Raw genomic sequence first — 13,190 nt, forward strand, 5'->3', positions numbered from 1 at the left:
GTGGCTGTTTGAGTGAGTATCTCAGTTCCTCACTAGGTGTTGACCGGAGGGGCTACTCTCAGTCCCTTACCACACTGGCCTCTCTCACATGGCAACTTGCTTCATCAAAGCAGGCAAGTTGAGAACTCAATAGAATCTCTCTAGGATGTATGTTTTCATTCTCTTTCTGGTCTAAAATCACTTGCAAGTGGCTGACTTGAGACTCAGGTTCTGCCATCCACCGTGTCCGTTCATTGTCATCCATCATGTTGATCCATGAAGTCACCTGGGTGGCAGCCATATCTGTCAGCGCCCACTGCCCCGTGTTAAATCATTCAATCGTCACTGCTTGAAGGCTGAAAACCTGAGGTCTGGTCTCAGCCATGCCCACTCTCAGCCTTGGGTCCTTGTGCAAGTCCTTCCGTCTCCCCCTCCCCCCCCAACCATGCATTGACAGCCTCTGTGGGCATCACATCACCCTCAAGTAAGGACAATCTGTGAGGGGGATAGACTTGGCAAAGGGGTTGGCCTGGCCTGTGCTGGTTGACCATTCCCAGTGGTCCCCTGGGCCGAGTCTAGAATTTGGACAGAAATAATTGATAGATTCTCTAAGGGACAGAGCTGTCGCATCTGTGGTTACTGGCGATCTCCACTTCAACACACCATTTAAAATCTGAATCACTACAGAGCTGGTGCCTGCAGAGTAGCTCTTTGAAAACTTCATTCGGAAGTACCCAGTGCTCTGTAGCGCCCGCCCTCCCCTGCCTTTCTGCTCGTTTGGGGTTGCACTCTATCTCTGAGAACCAGCAGAAATCCCGGCTCCTCCTAAGGAAATGTTCTGTATCCAAAGCCAAGCTTGGATTGTTCCCCCTGCTGCAGCAGCAGTGATCCCAGACTGCTGAGCATCACCTGAGTTGGGTCAGACTCTAGAGACTGGTCTGAGTATTCCTTCCCAGTGAATCCATAAAAATCACAGATCCCGGAGATGGAAGAGCCATCAAGAGGTAAATTGTTTTCTTGGGCTAACCAGAGTGGTATAAAGTAGACCTGTTTTACAGTCAAGGAAGCAGATGCCCCCTGGACCCCAAGTCGGGCTTACTTTTGGAAGAAGTGGGTTGCACGTGTTCAGTTGGTGTGTAAACTGAGGAGGGGATGAAGGCAGCCAGTGTCCTCCAGGGCACGTAGCCAGGGGATCTGGTGAGAAGGCCGTGTCCAGTGTCGGGCGCAGACAGGGAGTGGGTAGCGGGGGGCTCTGGAGTCTGCCCAGCGCTGCTGAGAACAGAGTGCTCCCTTGGCCCGTGTCTTCAGTCTCTTTGATGAAAGTGGAAAACTTCTGATTGTGGAATGGAAGCTGTGGGTGTTGAAAAATAAAAGGGCTTTGCTTGAAGTACAGGTCTTCCTGAAGGCCCGTGGGGCTGAGAAGGGCAGTGGAAAAAAATGTTTGTCTTACAGTTACACATTTTGCATATAGTACGATGTCCTGAGAGGGAAGGCTGACACGGGGGAAAATCACTCTTTGTTTTTACTCAGAACCTTCTGAGCAGTTGAGATTTTCAGATCCGTTTGCTTCTCCAGCAGCCTGTGGGCCCGATCTCACTGCCGTCCCTGTGCCTCTCCTCCACTCCAGACCTGCGGGCTTCCCTGCTTCCCACACCACTGGTCTGAGCCCCTCTCGCTGCCCAGCTGCTCCAGGATCCCGCCCGGCCAGCCAGGTGGGCCCATCCATTGTGCGACCCGGCTGCTTTCTCTTTTCCATTCGGTCACCCGATGTACAAATGGAAAGAGCTTTTACAGAGTTTCTCACTGAGTGACTTTCAAATCCCTTCTGGAAGAGAAACTGTACAGTGAGTGTAGAAATGTAAGAAAGAGGAGCTTTTCTGGCTGAAGCGGAGGCAGGACCACAACGATGACGATGAGGGCCTGGCCCAGTATGCTCATATACCTCTTAATGGCCTGGGGTATCTCCAGGATGGAACAAAACTTGCAACCTTGCAATTGCGCTGAAATTCCTTATTCCTCAAATCAGGAAGCTGAGGCAGAGAACTGGAGATGAGTTGTGATGGGGTTCTCAGGGGAAGGGACAAAGTCATGCTTAGGAGTCTCCTGTGCTCATTCTCATTCCCTCCCTGCTAATAATATTCCTGGTGCAGCCCCATTGCATGCCAGGCTGTCCTTATCCTTCCACTGCTTCAGACCCTTCCTGCCCCTGTTGCCTGACTCTGTCTCCCAGGGAAGCCTGCCCAGGCCTCTCAAGCCCACCAATACCCTCTCTCCACAATACTCCATGGTCATGCCACCCCACAGTGTGTCCAATTATCTACTTGCTTTGACCTCTGTCAAGTGTGAGAACATGTGACTTTGGCCTTCCCCATAAGACTGAAGGTTCCTGAGGGTAATCTTTCTTGCTCCCACCGTGCACTATTTGGTGCTGGACCTATGTATGATCAACCCTCAGTCAATTCTTGTGTTGGCTTTGTGTTTATGGGAAGAGAAGGTTCTAGAAGGTTGGTTTATACAAAGGAATTGTGTGACGGTGTATTTGTCTTTCACTTCTCAACGGTCCCCTTTCCCTGTCCTACAGGGCTTACTTGGCTGCCCGTTGGCCCTTACATTCCAGCATGGCCCCATGCCTCCTTCAGCCTGTAGGTAGTTGCTGAGGTGTGGTTGTAGCATCTGAGACTCAGTGAGCAAACAGACCTAATCTCTCGTCCCTTCAAAAAGGAATGGCATTTTGGAAAAAAGAAGAATAACCAGTTGTAGGACTTTCCCCCACTGCTCTGCCATTGTTTTCCTGTATAAAGGACTGTGAGATCTCTATCATATAGACCCAAAGTGTGGTCCCTGGGCCAGCGCTAGAAGAACTTGGTGGCACTGCAAATCCTTTGACAACACCTTAGACTTAGTCAGAAACTCAAGCTAGGGTCCAGCAATCTGTAGTTTAACATGTACCCCAGGGAATTGCAATTCCTGAAACCAGTTGGAAATCGTTGGTTTAGGAAAATAATCCATCTAAATTCTAGAAAGAGTCTATAAAGGATCATCTGGTCAGGTTCTGGCCTTTGGGCAAGTGAGGCTCTATCCCCATTATGTAGATGAGAAAACTGAGGCATAGAAAAGTCATGATCAAAAAAGACAAATAAATAAAAATTAAATAAAAGAAAAGTCATGATCAGGGTCACGTAGCTAAGCTGAAGAATGTTGGCATGAAGACTCATTTTTCTGTCTCTCACTTGGGCCCACTTTCTAAACTCAAATAAGGCAGTGGCTATAAAAATACTATTGCAGGTGGAGATAACATTTGTAATATTTATCCAAAGTTCTGTTGTGGGGAACACAGTATTTGGCAGGAAGAAATATTTTTAAAAACAATTGGTATTCTTGAGAGAAGGGCAAACTCCTCTAGGGTATTTTCAAGCAATAAAACATGCAGTAAGGATCTTGTCCCACTGTCTGATTAACTGTTTTGTAGAGTCTGACTTGAGTAGATTGGACTTTGGAGTTGGACAGAGTGATCCTGCACTGAGGATCTAGTGACCACAAATACAGTGGATGTGGAAGGTTTAGGGTCACAGCAAACTATGGTCAGGGACTGAATCAGCCCACCACCTATTTTTATAGGTAAAACATTATTGACACACAGTCATGCTCATTTGTTTATGCATCATCGTGGCTGGGTTTGCATGACAATGCAGAGTTGAGGTTGTAACCAAGACCTCAAGGTCCATAAAATATAAAATATTACTATTTAGCCCTTTACTGAAAAAATGTACTGACCCCTGATTTAGAGTATTAAAACAAACTCAAGTCAGGATTACAAAAGAAGGGATTTGGAGAAAAGAACAGAAATGTGTTTCCTCAGACTCCTCCATAAAATCTGCATGTAGGTTTAAATTGCGAACTCATGTTTTCACGCAAGACGATTCTTTCTTGGGATTCACTAACAGTAAAGGAGTTAGATAGCCTCGTTTATGCATGACCAAATTATACTACTGGAGAGGACCCAGGAGCTGAGAGAGAGGCAAGACAGAAGGGATCTGGGAAATCTGTAGATAGACACCCTTCCAGCATTGGGAATTTATGTGTATGTTCATGAATAATATGCAATATACATATACACAGATATGAATATATACATTACATGCATGTGCACACACACGTTATTCCTGCCTACTTTAAAAAAGTTTTGAGGCAAATTAAAACAAATGCACACATGTATAGGAACTGAAGCCATTAAAACAAGGCAAAAGGTAGGAGTCATCATATAAAGGGAGAGAGTAAAGCAACAGGATTAAGACATGAACACACCCTGGTAGGTGACAGTGTTCAGCGGTTGAGTACAAAATGTATACTTCTGAGCTTCTTGGTAACCAGCGCAAAGAAGAAAACATATTGGGTTGCATAACTCTTTGATCGTAAAAGCGGATGAGTTCAAAAGGAGAAATGGACCCTTTGCTGCTTGTATAGGTGCTTTGAAATATATAGCATATTCTGAAATGGCTGATGGTAATCTATGAATTTAAAGCATGGTATCACAATGAATCAGGATAAAAGTCAATTATAAGAAGTGAAAATACTGGAATATTTAAAAAGAAATAGGGTCTTATGATTTTCCGTGATGCAGAATTAAAGATGAGCAGACACTAGGGCACTGGAGGATTCAAAAAAAAAAAAAAAAAAAAAAAAAAAGAGCATCACTTTCCTGGCATCTAGGAGCTTCCAGGAAAGCTGATGAACTAGAAAACTCTTAAGCTAGATGGTCCTTAAGAACTCCATTGTCATTCAAAGAAGAGAGGTGAATCTGCATTTTTTTTTTTTTTTGCAAAGTTGGGGAAAGGTCCTTCCATATTAATAAAAGAGGAAAAGAGAGAAGATGACATATTCTATGGTGTGTCACCCATTGGGCATCTGTGGACACTACTATGTGCTAGGCACTGTTGCTATAGCAACCAACACCCCACAGACATCATCCCTGACTTCCTGAAGCTTACAATTGGGGGAGCAAGATGGGTAATTAAATATGTAATCACAATATAGTGTAATTGATATTAATAACAGATGATTCAGGGCATTATATGTACATGGTGGGAAAGCCCAAGTTCATCTACCTACCATTCCTGGGAGGAGGGGGGAGGATGGAGAGGGGTTCCTTGAGGTAACATCTTTGATATGTACACTGGTTTAATAAGTAAAAACTCAAATTCTATTACGTCACTTCACTCCCTTCTTCTTCCAGTTTAAAATCTTTCAGCATCTGTCCTTGTCTGTGGAGTCCCGGTCACATTTCCTCGCACAGCCTCCCTGGCCCTCCCGTAAGCTTCATTTTTAGCCTCTGATTCCATTAAAAACCCAGCTCCAGTCCAGGTGTCCTGTTTATTCTGATCCCCTAGCCTGCTAATCCCTTCCCTGACTCCGTTTTCATGCAGGCAGCATCCTCACTGCAACACGAAGTGCCTTTTCTTCTATCTCTTGCTCTGGCAACTTAAACAAACGTTCAAGTTGCCGTTCAAATATTGTCTCTGCTCTGAGCATCCACCGCTGACTTTCAGAAGAAATATATCCCTCTTTGCTTTGCAGGGTTTCAGAGCACACTTCCACCGCTAGTCAATAATGATGTGAGTAATAGTTTTATGATTACAACCACCACCTACATTTGACGATCATGAGCTCGTTGTGTGCCAAGCAAATTACATTCATAGTTTCACTTAATTTGTGCTTATCCTGTGAGTGCTCTTATTCCCCTTTGGCAGATAAAGAAAGTAAAGCTTGGAGCTGCCAAATGGCTGTTCCAAGGTCGTACTGCTATTGAGCGATAGAGCTGGCATTTTGACCCAGGGCTACCTGACTGCAGAGCAAGTGGTCATAAACACCATGAGATTGTAGTTACCTAGGGCTCTGTCTTCCCAGTGGCACTTAATCACCTTAAAAACACAGGAGATCCCTGGAATAAATAAATGACTTGCACATGTCCACACCTAGCAGTCTCCCGATAAATGTTTAAACTATATATACTAATAAATCCACTTTAAGTACCTAATATTGGGGAAAACACCATTTTTTTTAAAGACACGATACCATTTTCATAAATGAGATCTAAATATGAGCCTGTTTCAGAGAAGAGATCCAAGGCTTGATCTTCTCTTTGGCCTCCTCTCTTGCCACCTTCCATCCTCCAAATTCCCATCCCTCTCCGTACCCCAGTCCTTGCCCTAGATATATGTGCACACACATGTCTTGAAATAGAAGCAGACAGAAACTATGAGACGTAGATGCCTAAGGAAATCTGTGTCTTCTTGGAACATGATTGGTGGGTAAAGAATTTGAAGAACAAATGTTATTTGGAGAAAAGGAGAAATAGAAAACGGGGGCGGGGGGGTGGGAGAGAGAAGGAAATTTGGAAACTTTTCAGAAGTTTAGGATCTGTTTTGTTTGAAGAGAATGGCTCATTTCTGAGTTAGACTTCTTTCACATAGAATATAACCTCTAGCCTCTGGGTATGCTAGATTTATGGACTTTGCTGGGGGTGGAGATTGATACTGAAAGATGTCCTGAAGTGTTTTTTCCTGATGTTAGCAAAATCAGGAAATGACCTTTTCTTTTCTCTTTAAAGTGGGCTAGCTTTTTTTTTTTTATTTCTACAAAATTTTAAGCTCAACAGGTCCTGCTTTTGAAGTAAAAATCGATTTATACCTAGAGTAAATGATTTCAAATTGAACAGATGCTTTAGCTGTGCAATGCCACATATTTTCAGTTGTGAAGCAACAAGCAAAGGAGAAAACATGTCAACCACAACAGAATGCACCAATTCACTTTTTGCGGTTGTTATTTTTACTGGGAAGAAGAACAAAAAAGTCCCAACCGAACCTTGCCTTCTTAGCATCAAACTTTCAGCCATGTAAAGAATGGGGGTAATGGGCAGACTGAGAGACCAGAATGTGCGTGTCTGTAGAGGGGTAATCAAGGAAAGGGAACACAAAAGAAGAACACATGGAAGGATGTGTAGCAGAGCACCTTGCTAGAAGGTGAAGTGGTAGCAGAGTGTGCACAGGTGGAGAGGGGTTCAGATCACTGTCCTGGAAACACAGGTCTGACTTCAAAACCCTCTCCTCCTTCCTTCTACTCAAGCAAACATCTACTGAGCACTTGCTGTGAGTTAAATGCTCAAAAGCTTTGGAAGGGGGTCTGCTTGGCCACCCATCTCACTTGTCATTGGCCATGGAATAGCAATCATTTATTTTCACTTTTAGGGTAGTTAAAAGATTGATACTGTGTTTAGAACACCTTAGAACACCTCCTGGAGCACTTGGTTTATATTTGTTGAAGGGATTGGATCCTTCCTTTTGTTGACTTGAAGTGTTAGAAACTAATCTAGCTGCATAAACCATTGAGTACCAATCTAGGCGACCAAACTCCTCCATCATCCGTGGTCAAACCACTGAAGACATCATTCCTCCTTTCCGTTCCCCGCCCCCCCCAAGCTCTTTCCTGTCATCTTTGCTCATTTGTCCTTATTCCCACCTTTATTCTTCTATTCTCTCCTACTGATTTCCCAGTTGCAATTTTACTAAATATATTTAGTCTTCTATTTTCTTGTTGTATATGTTTCTGTTTGTCCCAAATTGTTTACAATGAATACGTATTGCTTTTTTTATACAGAAGATACTAGAAACAATCCAGAATCTGTACCCAGTGGGGAAACCACAAGTAATATCTTGGGATCATACTAGACATACAATGTTGTTTTCTTTTTTAATATATGTAGTTTCCTATAGGTCATAGGAAAATCTATTATTTCCTTATCTGAATACCATGCCCTACCTTTCACTACCTCTTTCCAGGGAATGTGGAATATATAAGAATTTAAATTTCTCCCTCTGAAACCAGCCCACAGAGTGGTTGACACAGCCCTGTGTGCCCTTTTCTCCTCTTCTGTGAAGCTGCTTTCTGGGGTATCCCATTCTGTTTTTCACATCGGAAAATGTGAGCGTAGCTGACAAATAGCTGGACAAGCTGGAAACCCTCAGTGGGAACTGAGAGAGCAAAAGGTATCCGTCCAAGGATTTCATCTGCTCGTTTGGTAAAACCTTGGGCGATGAGCCCCTTGCCCTTAGGGGACTTGCCCCCAGGTGTGGCTTGGCAAAGCTGTTGGTTCTGAGCTTTTCTTGTGAGGTCCTGCCTTTGGTTTCCCTGTGAATGCCCCTTGAAGGAGAGGGTTGAACTTCCTGGGCTTCTACCCCTGAGGCCACATGACTTTGCCTTTCTTGCCTCTTTCTCTTGCTTTGATGTGATGGAAACTGATGGGCATTTTTGGGGAGAGGAAATAATGCCTAAAACCTAATAAATTTAGAGCATTGTGGAAGCTGTTGCCTCTGCTGCACTGGGACTGAAGGCTAATTGATTAATTGTAAATTAAAACAAAAGGACCTAATCTCTCTTACAGAGTCCTCCTAAGAACGTCAGTAATTCCGTGATTATAAGTGAAAACTAGAAACAACAAGAGTAAAATATACATGAATATTGTTTTTACCTAAGAATGAGTAAGAGTGGCAGAAATTGGCTTGTGTCCACTATTACGCCCATTCTGAGCGACCACCAGTTCTGGTCCTGGGTTCATCTATACCACTGCCTCTTGAACTTTGTGCAGAAGAATTGCCTGGGGATCTTGTGAAAATGTCAAGTCAGATTCAGTAGGTCTGTAGGGCTAATTGCATCTCTAATACGTTTCAGGTAATTCTCATGTTGTCTCTCCAAGGGCCATACTTTGCATAGAGAGACTAGATAATCAAACACACATGACTACAGAGGTCCATTTCACTTGGAAAGACACAGCAGAGGAAACACAGCAGGCTAAGACCGCTGTGCCAAATGAGTCTCCTCAGTGGGCATCTGCATGGCAGTCTAGGGTCTGTATTTCTTCTCCTCCCAATATCACAGGTGTTTCCCTGGTAATGAGACTACACAACTGGGTATAGGGGCCACTCTGGCTTAAAAGTCCCAAGCTCCATTGGAACCAATATGTATTTTCACAGCTACTGAGTCCTAAATCAATGGCTTTCCACAACATTTTCATTGTTCATGTACAGTTTGTCCCATCTAGAGGCTATTTATCATCCAGAAGCCATTTTCCCCATTAGCCATGTCATCCTATCTTTATCAGGGAATAGTGCTTTGAGGTTAAGCCATAGTCATTTTCCCACAGAGAAGGCAAAGGCATTTTGTTAAACTTTTACTCATACTTATTTATTTTTGTTTCTGAGAACATAAGATCACTGATACAATAATCTGTCTTCCTTGTGGTTAGGGTGAAGCCATGTGACTAGTTTGAAGCAATGAAACATGATGCAGAGTTATGAGTTGGTATATTTCTCTGAGCAACTTTTCAGCTAATGAACCCTGGGCAGAAGAATCAGTAAAGGACTCCAGATGCGGGGAATGGTGGAGTCTCAGGGAGGAGGGAAAACAACGGACAGATGTTGGGTAAGGGTTGCTATATGTTGCATGTAATATAGCCAGTTTAGCTTACAATTTTCTTGTTTAACCCAGGATGCCTTAGAGTGGTCAAGGATTGTCTTATATTAATAATTATACCGAATCCCACTGGGGCAATGGGTCTAAATGGGCAGCGTCCCAGCCAAACTATAACACATATGGTCACTCTAGATATAATCCTTTTTATTGCCCAACAAATTCTTGAGTAAAACAATGTGATTTATCTTCACTTTCAGAGTTGTGTAGGTGGGTGGAGGAGGAGGATATATGAAATACTGAGTCTAGTTTCCAGGTAATATGCAAAATCAAGGACCATCTGTGGTCATATATTCATGTCTAAGTAACATGGATGAAAAATTCAGTTCCAGAGAGATATCTTTCCAATGTCATAAACTAATGCCACAGTTAGCCTCAAAATCTTGGTTTCTTCATTTTTTTTTTTTTTTTAAGTTTTCCACTCTGCCTCTTCGTATTAGTCTGGATACTACTAGGAGTAGTAACAAGTTAGTCCTGAAATATCAGAGACCCAATAAAATAAAAATGTTTTTCTCACTTACATGAAGTCTAGCAGGCGATAGGAGCCTGTGTAGCCTCCACGTTGGCTATGGAGAGGGAAGATGGTTATGAAAGTTTACACATGGAATATTCTATGGATTAGGCCTGGGAGTGGCTTATACCACTGCTGCTTGAACTCTATTGGCCAGAACTAGTCATATGACTCCAATCCAAGAACAAGAGAGGCTGTTGAAATGCAGTCTTTCTGTGTCTCAGAAGAAGAAATAGTGTGGTGAATGTAAGAATTTTCTCCACACACTTTCTGAGAACTATGCTTTAATAGTTGGCTCTAACAATTCTGTCAGGAACTATATAAAGAAGATCGAGGGCCTCTTGAATACAGCAGAATATCCCCCCAACTCCTGTCCTCCATAGGAGACTGTATTAGTTTACTTAGGCTTCTCAACAACATGTCATAGACAAGGGGGCTTAAACAGCAAACATTTATTTCTCATAGGCTTGGAGGCTAGGAAGTCCAAGATTGGGGTGCCACCATAGGTGGGTGCTCGTGAGAGTTCCCTTCCTGTGATTCAGATGGCTGCCTCTTTGCTGTACCTCACATGGCCCAAGAGAAGGAGAGAGAACTCCCTGGTCTTTTCTTATAAGAGCACCAATCCCTTTATGAGGACCTCCTGCCTCCTCCGGCCCACTGCCAGCCCATGACCTCATGTAAACCTAATTATCTCCAGAAGCCTCATTTTTCAAATACCTTGACATTAGGGGTTATGACATTAACATATGAATTTGGAGAGGAGACATTCAGTCCATAACAGAGAACTTCTGCCATTTTCCACTTGTACTTGATGCTATATGATTAGAAATATGGATATTTGGCTTCTGGTCTACCTGTGACTCTGGGAGCTAGAACCTCTGGTCATGTGGCTTCTTGATGAATCCATTTCTCCAAATATTTATCTTTACAGCTCTTGAAATAATGAATATGAAGGAAATGCATAGGAAAGGGTGGTAATTTTTGTGGCACAGTCAGAGAAGGAGATGATGTCTGTTCATCTCATTTCACATGCATTTTGACCACTAAGTGTGAAATGCTTTCATAGAAACTAGAAATACAGTGGTGACCAATAACTACTTGCTGCACAAATTCTCACATTTGTTTGCTTGTTTGTTTTTGACCTAGTCAGGGACATATATGTTATTTTCATGATTATTTGAATCACACCTAATTATGAACTGTAATTAGTGCTATGAAGGAAAGGTATCCATCACATGAATGGGCATCACTGGGACACCTAATCTAATCTGGGGGACATAAAGTATCCCTGAACAAGTAATATCTGGCAGCAGATCTGAATATTAATTTGGAAGTAATCATTAATGATGATGATGATGATTACATTTATCAAGATCATGGGGTGCCTGGCTGGCTTGTTCAGAGGAGCATGTGGCTTTTGATCTTGGAGTTCTCAGTGTGAGACCCACGTTGAGTGTAGAGATTACCAAAACCAACCAACCAACAAACAATATTATACTATATGCCAGGAGCTGCTGTATGTGTCTTATGTGTACTGTCTTAATTACATTATTATCTCAATATTGCTCACAAATACACTGTGATATAAGTCCAAATATTAGCCCATTTTAGCAGAATTAGTTGGAGAAAAGAGGGATGTATCTTCCAGTGAAAGGAGCGGCAAACATGAAAGTCCTGTGGTTGGGGAGAACATGGCACATGACATATTTGAGGAAGTGAGAGAAAGATGAAGTATTTGAAATCATACTGTATAAAATGCTCTAAAAACAGACTTTCTCCGTCCTCATCGAAGTATGAATGTGTTGGGGGCCAGAGGAGAGAAGCAAATGTGGACATTTGTGGTTTGGTATCAAATTCAACTGTCTATAAAAATACACTTACCATGTAAACAAACCTATATCGAATTTGATTTAAAAGTTTTGTGTGTGTATTCCTTGCCATGTTGCCACAGGAGCTCAGAGAAATCGAGGCTTTGGGAGATGCATTAAAACCTAAGACCAGGAGGAGGGGTTGGAGGGTTTGCTAGAACTTTCCTTCTCTTGCAACTGTAAATCAGCTGTGGGAGCTGCTGAGGAGTTCAAGAAAGAATACTACTTGCACTTGACCTTATTTAAACCTACAGTGTGGACTGGGGACGAGGACAATTTTGTACACTACAGCAATAGCTTATCTAGTCTGGTTCCGAGTGTTTTCACAGCAGGTTAATAGGAAAGACTTTTTTCTTCTCTTCTTAGAAAATGATCAGCTTTTTTTTGAAGTTAGAGTTTGATTTTCTATGCTAGGCAGCATTTTGTTTTCATTGAATTGACTTTGATGTGAAATTTCCTGGCATTTCTTAATTCTGTAGAGGAGGTTTCTCTCTTTGAAACTGAGATGTGTACGTGTATAATCACATGTGTTACTATGTCTGGCTGATGTACGTGTTCATGTGTTCATTAGCAAGTGTTTATCCTGGCACCTACGATAGGATAGATTCTGGGAATGCTGCACTGAGCACATCAGACAAGACTTGTACCTTCACAGCCACAGAATTTACAATTTGAAGGTGCTTATATACAGTCAGCAAAAAGATACAAGAGTGAACATTTTATTGAATATGAAGAGGAAGAAGAGCATGTTGCTACGAGGCAGGATGACAGGAGGGTCTACCTGGGAATGGATGGTGTGCTGGGTGGCTTCCGTCATCCTTCTTCCCATCCTTCTCCATCTTCCAGGGAGGCTGCCTGGCGGGGCTGCCTCAAGGGCTCCTCTGCTCCCAGTTAGGGGTTGGCCACTGGGGCAGTGGGAGAAGCGGGAGGCTGGGGTATTTTTTTACTTCCTTAGTTCCTTTTCTACCACCTCTTACTGCTCAGTTGTGACCCTCTAGTGAAGACCATCAATTGTGTCAGGTAGCCTTCTTCTTACACCTACTGTCTCCAGGTTCAGGTACCTGTTCCCTCCCTTCCTGCTTCAGGGCTGGGTGAGGGAATGGCTCCCTGCCGGTGCTAGGCATGGCGTCCTGTGCCATCTCCTGCTGGTGTCCCTCAACCCTGGCCATACCTTTGTAGATAGGCTCTTTATTAAAATATTACCCCACTTGGTATGTGACATCTGTTTCCTGCCAGGCCCCTGACTAAAATATACTCCAGAGGGTCTTTTAGAGGATGTGGCTTTTAGGTTGAAACCTGAAATGTCAAAA

This window comes from Canis lupus, chromosome 11 (assembly GCF_003254725.2).
Source record: "Canis lupus dingo isolate Sandy chromosome 11, ASM325472v2, whole genome shotgun sequence".
Classification (NCBI taxonomy): Eukaryota; Metazoa; Chordata; class Mammalia; order Carnivora; family Canidae; genus Canis; species Canis lupus.